Below are 9,010 nucleotides of genomic sequence, written 5' to 3'. Positions count from 1 at the left end.
TTATCTGAGTGTTCCCCAGAATGACTGTTGGTCTCCTCCAATTTGGCCATTGTAGCTTTAAGCTACAATAAAGGACAAGGTCTATTTAGAAACCTAACGGTATGATCGTTCTAGACGATTTATTAACCATGGTATCAAGAACCTTAGCAGTTAATTTAATAAATTTCATTCAAGCTCTTATTAGCAATCAAGGAATGAAAATACATATATTGGCACCATAGGCCTAGTCACTTCGGACAATTACTAAATTATAAATTTAGATTTTTATAGGATTATAAATTGTATAATTAAACAAATAATCCTTTTTCTAGACAGAGAGTCATAAACCACAACTGTCACTATATGACATAGTCATAACCCGTAGGTATCAAGTCATTAATAGACTTGTATACAGATATAATCTGTAGATAATTTATTAAAAGGGTGGCTTGTGTGATTCTACCGATCACGCTTAGCCAGGAATGTTAACATGTTTTCAGATGTCAACAGGGAGTTGAATCCTTTCAACCAGGTTTTACCATCATGGCCAGGCCTGTTAATAAGGCATTCAAGCTAGGTTATACCTTACTAAGATTCTTATAAAATGGCAAATCAAATAAAAATTGATATTTTCCATTATTTTAATATTATATTCATGCATATAAATAAAAATGAGAAATTCAAATTAACCATTTCAAATTTTTAAATCAAGTACTAGTACATCTTTGCCCTAAACGGGACTTTAATTCAAATAACATGAATAACATGCCCGCGCAGGGGCTAAACAACTAACAACAATTAAAATAAAACAAACCCACGCAGGGGTTAACAGAACAACATACCCACGCAGGGGTAGAATACAGGAATAGATGTCCACGCAGGGACATGAGTAAATGAGATAACAATCAAAGGATTCAATGATCCTTCTTACTCTTACCCTTGAGTAAGTCAAACACCTTCTTGAACATGCCACTGTTGCGTCGGCGATCGGCTCGCATCTCGTGTTGCAACTCACGTCGCATGCTGTTAATCCCATGCAGGATTTCTTGAACCTGCGGCGGCGACATCATAGGCGCCGGTGGCGGTGGCTGATACTGCTGCGGCTGCGGTGGCTGTGGCTGCTGGTAACCCGGAGGGTAACCAAAAGTAGACTGCCCAGCAGTCCAAGTGTCTCCAAATGGACCACTAGGTGGGAGCGAGCTGTAGTTTACAGCTTGCCAATAAGGGTCTCCTGTGTAATCGTAACCCTGAGGGAAAACCTGCTCGAACGGGTTAAACTGGGCTGCGCTCGCGTAAGCCGGAATCGGCTCTCCATAGTTCTGCGGCGGCAGAGGCGGGATCGGTACTGAAGTGACCTCCGATACGGGATGCGGAGACTCTCCCGTCTCGGACTCCTCGTGAAGAGGCGTGTAGCGACTGCTACCAACGTGTGGAGGGGTGCCTATGCGAATCCCTCCGCGCGTAGACATACGCGCATTCCTCCTTGGCCTCTGAGGCGGAGGAGGTAGAACTGGTGGCGGCGGTGGCGACGGAGTGATCACGTCGCGCCAGAGGGCCTTAGATAGGTCCTGCTGTAGAGGCGGCTGCTGCTGAAGCTGCTGCTGCTGAGAGTGGTGCTGCGAGTGCACCGGCGAACCATGGCGAGACTGGAGCATCGGAGAGTTGTGGCGGCTGGGGGTGTAATACCAATCGTGCTGCCGAAACCTCTCCTGAAAGCTGTCAACACCATTGTAGGGTGATCCCCTAAATGGTGACCCATCCGATATCTCGATGGGATGGTTGGGCGTACCTGACGGTGGCAGTGAAGGGTCCGTGTCTTCGTCTACTTCCATCTCGTGATCACCAGGAAAGTGGTCCTCCGGTCCTAGTGGGTTATGACCCACTGGCTCATCCACAAAAGCATCAGGGTTATACAGACCCTGGTAAACTGGTGCTGGGTATTGGTGAGGCGACTGATGAAGAGGTATATAAGATCCATGGGAACCATGGGGCCCATTCTCCGAGTGGGGCCCAAATGACTGGGGTAGTGATGGCGAAGTGCTCATAGACACCGAGTGTCTAGCCGGCTCGGCGAATGATCCCCAGAGATCATTGGCTGCAGTGTGGTGCGTAGCTGACGGGGCTCGCCTGTGTGAAGGTCCTGCCTCATGGTCGTGAGATGTAGCGAATCCTCCTCGACCTCTCATCCGTGGCGGCATAATGATCCTGTAAAAATTTAAACAAGTTGCACAACAGAATATATAAGACAAAGATAATAATTAAAAATAAAATAAAATAAACGAAATGTTGAACATTTCCTAAGTTCTTTGTCTAGACTCGAAAATCGAGGAATGTGCAATTGTGTAACTGAGATTAAACACAATAGGATAGTGTTTAATTCACTCAGCGTTGGCTCTGATACCAACCTGTCACACCCCGATTTCCACGTGTCACCGGTGGGCCCGGTGTGGGGTACAGTGACGTAGTTGGCATCGTCATAGACAATCAACACAATATAATAATGCACAGCGGAAGCAGAATAGATACATTTCAACTTTTAAATAAAGTGCAATAATAAATATCACAGTAGTTGAAACGGATCCACAGGCGGATCAAATAAAAATGAAAATAAATAGTTCAGCAGATATTTGTCGTCCGAGCTTGCGAGACTATAGTGGACGCTCTTAGGAAACAGCCAGCCTATTTTCGTATAGTACCTGCACTTAACCTTTTGGGAAAAATACGTCAGTTTACACTGGTAAATACAATTCGACTGACTCATTTTGAAAATGATTGAAAATTGATTTAAATGCACAAGGCATAAATGTTTTTATTAACTTGGGATAATTATACAATATAAACTTGTGAACGATTTACATGCACTCGTATCTTTGGTGGCCCGGGATCTGCTGTCCAGGCTAAGAATTAAATGACACACCACATTAAAGAGTTATACACGCCGAGTGTACGCCTACACCCCGTGCTCTGGTCGTGGCCATCTCGTAAGATAATGCCAAGGATATCCGGGACACGGTCAATAACCCCCCAAAGCCTAAAGTAAGACAAGACTGTTTAAACGAGTCGCACAAGCTATTCAAGACTGTACACCCATAAGGCGCAGGACTTGTGCGCCCGATCAAGCGGTATTTTAAATACCGTACCCCAAGCCCGTATAGGGAAAATAAGTCAAAATGTATTTACCTGAGCAAGTATGTAACACAAACGGTAAGTGTGGTAGCTTTTACTGGGCCTCCTAATCTGGAACAAAGGTTTATAATAACCTATTAGATTTCTAACGGGTCTTTTATTTAAGCCTAAGCTTTGACCGGTTAGTTTTAAGGACGATACGGTACAAGCGCGCGATTAAGCGAAAGACCGGATAGAATGTGATTTAGACCCGACAAGTTGGAATACTTGTATAATATGGGTATAATAAATACATTCTGGATTTTGAAATAAAAATGATGTCGTTTGACCCGTTTCGGTCAATTTACGCAAACTAGTTCCGTAAACCGAACCGAACGCAAAAAGGGCGTTACGGGTAGCCAAAAGAATCAAATGCAAGTTTCCTGAGATAATATGCTTTAAATATGATACAACATCAGTAAGTTATGTTCCATATTGCCCGGAATAAGTTTAAACTCAATTTATGCCTTAGAAGGGCATTTTGGTCATTTAAAAGATCATAAAAGAGTAAAATTAAAAGTCTGAGTTTCGGGTCTGGTTCATACAGTAAATATACTTAATTTAACATGTCATAACAGTAGGGTATGACCCATATATCAAATCTATCATTTAAAACCAAACTATGCGCCGTAGGGGTATTTTAGTAATTTCACAAGGGCTAAAAATGCCAAAACTGGAAATCTGAGTTCAACATATTATACTTACTGTTATTATATGAAAATATGCAATTTACATCAGTAGGTATAAGTCTTATAGGTTTAAAACAAGGATAACGCTTACTATGCGCTAAAAACGCTAAAAATGCGATTTAGAGCCGTTTCCGGGTTTATATATGAAAGCTGAGATTTTTATATTTCCAGAAGGCTCAAAATAATTTATTTAACATATAAAATCAGTAGGAAAAGGTTTCGGGTCAAAAGGATGTATAAAACTCGTTTTATGGCTTAAACGGTCAAAGCCGACATAAACCGAAATAACTAAGCGATCTAAGATCCGTTCAGCCAAAAATTAATTAAAAATCATCTAAAATCCCAAAATATTATATATCATCAGTTGGTAAAAAGTTTTGTATCAATTTGTGGTCAGAAATGGTTTCTACGCGAAAAGGACCGTTTATGTAACTTTATAATATAGTTTTACGCTAATGGCCATAACTCAAAATCTGGACCACCAACTGATCCGAAATTTTCGGTGCAAGTTTATATATTAGAAATAAAGATTTCTATCCTTTCACTTTTCCAAAAATCACGTTTTATATCAAAAAGGGCAAAATAGTCAACTTTTAAGCATAATCGGAAACATGCCATTTAATCGGCTAAGTATAGACTCAAACAACAAAAATTCCAGAAAGTTTTACCAAAATAAAAATGGTCAAAAATACTTTCCAATACAGATCTCAAACATGCATGTACGAATCCGAATCGATAGTCTACTAATTAGTCGTTTTACAAGACTTTCGGTTCCGATTCGTGTCTATACTATAGATTGTCGAGTTGATCGTGGTAAAACACATTCTTATATTCATTATGAAGCCATCTATGATGATCAAACAGGTTGCATGTAATTTATATTACCATTCAAGCTTATTTTTGCAAAAATCACTTCTGTTGACTTTTTAGAAACACGTTTGACTCGACAATTAGCATGCATATAGTGGGATTCAGATAATGCCCTTTAGAGGGTTTGTTTCCCACATAAATACCAATATATATCAGGTTTCAATTCGAGAAATGACTGAGTAATTCTCGTTTAATCAGAAAGTCAAAGTTTATGAACAAACAGTTTGACTTTTAGCAATAATCAAAGCACGAACGGATTAAGGACTGAATTAGAAGCTTACCAAGGTCCTATTGATGTTAAGCTATCACTAGAAATCGGCCTTGATGTCCAGAAGTGCTCCAGAAGTCTGCCTTGAATGTTCTTGAGAGTTGAGAGCTTTTGTTTACAATTGCAAGTGCCAAGAAATGAGCTCTTTGATCAATATATGGAGGAAATCAGCTGATAAAAGGAGGTTACTGTGGCCTAGGCATGCATGGATGTTTATTGGAGCTTAAGGGAGGTGAAAACAGCTGGAATGCACACAAAATCGGACCCAAATCGTTGCTGTTTGCGAAATCCGGAGCTGGGCGCTGGGTCGCGGCCCGCGTAGGACCTCAGGCGGGCGCCTGGGGTCAGCAGCTCCAAAGTTTGCTCATTTGTTGCATGTTTGGTCCCTGTACTTTAGTTGCGATGATTTGGCCACGAATCTTGACTCGTAAACCCTCGAATCTGGTTTTTAGGAACCTTAGGACTTTTACCAACATGGTAATGTCCTCGGATAACTTTGCGCTCAACCGAAAAGCCACGAAATTCGACGTTGACGCTTTTAGTCCTTCAAGTACGGTTTTGGCCATAACTTTCTCATACGTTGACGAAACTTCACGAAATTTTAACCACATATTCTAGTGAGTATATTTTAGCTTCTCAAAGCTTCGGGTCTGCCAAAAGTTCACTCAGAGGTATAAATTAAACATGTTGACACTTTTGGCCCCTATAGTTTGCAATTCCTCACTTTTGTGCAATTTCCGCGTCGTATGATCCATGAACCATCCGTTTAAGGTTATAAACATTATGTAGGGTTATCATAGAGTCTATTTATCCATTGTTGACACTTTGGACCCTTACGTTCCATAGTTTTCACTGTTTGTCACTTTTAGTCCCTCTAAAGTTTACTTTCACATACCGGAACCTTATGACACGTGTCAAGACATTATAGGACGAAATTTTTCGAGGTGTTACAAATATATGCACAAAAAAAAAACAGTTTATATAACATATACTAATTAACTGGCAAGTACAGATACCTTAACTTTATGAACAGACGAAGAACATCCAATATGATCACTTGTGTCGACAGGTAAGGCAGCATTTCCCTTAGTCCTATTCTTGACCATCTCTTTTCTCTCAGAAGTAACTTTACATTTCTTCTTAACCTGTTGTCATAGAGTAACTTTAATAACAATAGTAATATAACAATCTTTAAGATAGTAAACTTACATCTTGGGTTTTGTTCAATCGTGAAGACATGCGTCTCTTCGACGTGCATTCGGCATTGGTTGGTAAGTTCTTGTAAATAATACATTATTGGATAATTATAACATCAGTAAACAGCTGTAATGCCTGGATTTTTAAATAATAAAATATTACTTATATTCAATAACAATAACATGTTAATAATGGTATTAGTTAAATACTAAGTTTTCATCATATGTATTTAATATATTTAAAACTATATAGAATGATATATAATAAATAAATGAAATAATCTTGATATATATCTTCAACAAACAGATGGCAGTTACTACCCTACTTCTTGGATGTTCTTTTTAAATTACACCACGTATTGCTTTTGAACACACCTCACCACAACTATATTTTAATTTATTTACCTTTAGCTTATTGAGCAAGGGAAAAATAGTATAAAAGAAAAAAAAGGTAAGACATATTTTATCTCACATCTCTTTACATGGACATATATAAATTTCTATTCCATGCTTTCAACCTTAGATCTTGTTTTTCCGAAGAGATTTAATATGATGAACTAGATTGTTGCAGACACAAAGACAGTGAGGTATCTTTTATTAATTTAATTTTAGAAGATTATTTTTCAAGTTTAGTTTGTTAAATGGGTTTTAATATAATATATATATATATATATATATATATATATGGGGTAAGGAGTTTGAACCCTATAACCTCTTAATTTTATTTTTATAACCAAGTGAGGTTGTCTTGAACAATATTTTATATGGTTTAAGGAAAAGTATTTTACTAAATTGTCGTTACTACTATTTTAAAAAAAAGATTTTGGTTTCATAAATAAAATGTATTAGTTAAATGTAAGTTAGCTTTTAACTATTTTAGTTAGTTTAAAAGTAATAATAAATAAGATATAATAAGTACTTATTTAAAACTTTTGTTAAGACAAGTCTGTATGCATATATTGGTGATTAAGCTATAGTCTTTTAAATATTATATAACCTCTTAAATTTTAGTTACTGATAACCTACAGATTTGTTATTTCATTTTTAAGAATTTTGATTAATGATAACCTATAAAGTTATTATTACGTTTTTATGGAGTGACTTGCAAAGTTTTTTTTAGGTGTCAATATTGACGACAATTATAAACCAACAACCCAATATATTACCAACTTCAACAAACTAATTTGTATAATTTAAAATAAATAAATTTTGTAGGACTCAGTGATCGTAGACGTAATCTATTATCTTAGGTGTGATCATCGCTTAAGGTATGGACCCCTTCCCACATATGTGTACGTATTTAGATTTCCACTACCTCGTAGTTGGAAATTTAGATTCGTTACTGTCTGCTTTTGTGATCTTCAAGATTTTGTGATATTATATTTAAATATATAGTTATATTGTTTTAGCAAATATTGATTATGATGCACTGAACTACTGATTGTGTCGCACCGAAAGGTGACGCGCTGAAAAACTGAATGTGAACTACTGAATGTGATTATGTGACACGCTGAATGTGAACTGACTACGCATTGAACTACTGAATGTGACACACTGAAGGTGACTAACTGAATATGTGTTATATATATTGTTTGATATATAGATATTGTTAAGAAAACGTATATTGCATTGTCTTTGTCCCACTGAGTAAACCTCGTTTACTCAGGCGTACATTTTCCTCCTTATGTACGTTAGGTTGCAAGGATTGTCGTGAAGATTTTGATGGATGGTTCGAGGGATTAAAGACGCACATGGATTTTCATAAAAGTTTAAAATGTTTTGTACAATATTTCGATTCATTTGAAATAATGTAAATTTTTACAATTTATGGAATGATGTTTTGACCTCTGGTATACTGTATAAGTGACACGTCAGCCCAAGCCAGGTTGGGGTGTTACAACAGCATTACTAATAGTTGTAAAATATTAAATTCTTATATGTGTTAAATTAAAAATAAATAATTTTAATAATTTAGCAAGTACATGAGTAACGGTTGTACCTTCACCTACAGACACGACTTCTTCATCCTCATAGATGTCCTGGTCAACATTAATGAAATAATTAATATAATGCTAAAAAAAAATTAAAACTTTTATTGCTAATGCTAAATACTTACGTACCTTGAATGCATTATCAACATAATCAACCTTCGATATCTCAAGTACACTATCACCATCAGATTCAGGTTTCTTCAAAAAGCAAATCTCAGTCTCATCTCTATAAACTACTACCTCAAAAACAACATCATCAATTCTGCTAAACACAAGCAAATCATCCTCCAGTATCCCAACATCGTTGCACATTTCCGACCATCCTCTAGAAAATACAAAGTTGGTATCAACCTTAGACGCCTCAACATTCCAGTATGAACCCTTATAACAGATTTGAAATTTGCCACTTGGTGGGCTGTTTGCGTAAAATTGTTTAATGAAGCAGTCTTCAATTACCTGCATAAAATTAAAAATAATGAATACTATACGTGAAGTATGTATCTTATGAGAATAAGGGTTAACACGTTAAAGATGCAAAAGAATTGAAGTTAAGATCAATACTTGTTAGGAAACTTTATTTGTAAGTATTGAAGAAAATCTCAATCAACTGGATCTCTGAAGAAGATAACAGTCCTGAAGAACACAGCAAGATGAAGAAAAATAGTTGGGACAACTAAAAGGCAAAGTATCTACTACAAAGAATCTCAGGTTGATAAAGAGTTGATTTGTCAGAGAAGGTCGTTTCTGATGGATCTGATGATATTTCTGATGAAATATCATCAGTTTCTGACAAATTCTGATCATCAAACTTTCTGATGATTTGTTCACCAGAATTTCTGATGAAGTGGCTTA

General features: G+C 37.0%; 1 long non-coding RNA gene across 2 annotated transcripts; it reads left to right on the top strand.

Moving 5' to 3' along the window:
* Positions 1 to 6,649: 6,649 nt before the first annotated feature.
* LOC110928191 lies at positions 6,650 to 8,013 on the top strand. Of its 2 annotated transcripts, none has more exons than XR_002586198.2 (3): positions 6,650 to 6,754; positions 7,383 to 7,435; positions 7,863 to 8,013. It is a non-coding gene; the product is annotated as an uncharacterized LOC110928191 (long non-coding RNA). The 2 variants fall into 2 exon arrangements; XR_004888768.1 differs by having other exon boundaries at positions 7,383 to 7,727.
* Positions 8,014 to 9,010: the final 997 nt, after the last annotated feature.

Source organism: Helianthus annuus, chromosome 3, assembly GCF_002127325.2.
Source record: "Helianthus annuus cultivar XRQ/B chromosome 3, HanXRQr2.0-SUNRISE, whole genome shotgun sequence".
Taxonomy (NCBI): Eukaryota; Viridiplantae; Streptophyta; class Magnoliopsida; order Asterales; family Asteraceae; genus Helianthus; species Helianthus annuus.
This window is presented reverse-complemented; position numbering and strand designations above follow the sequence as displayed.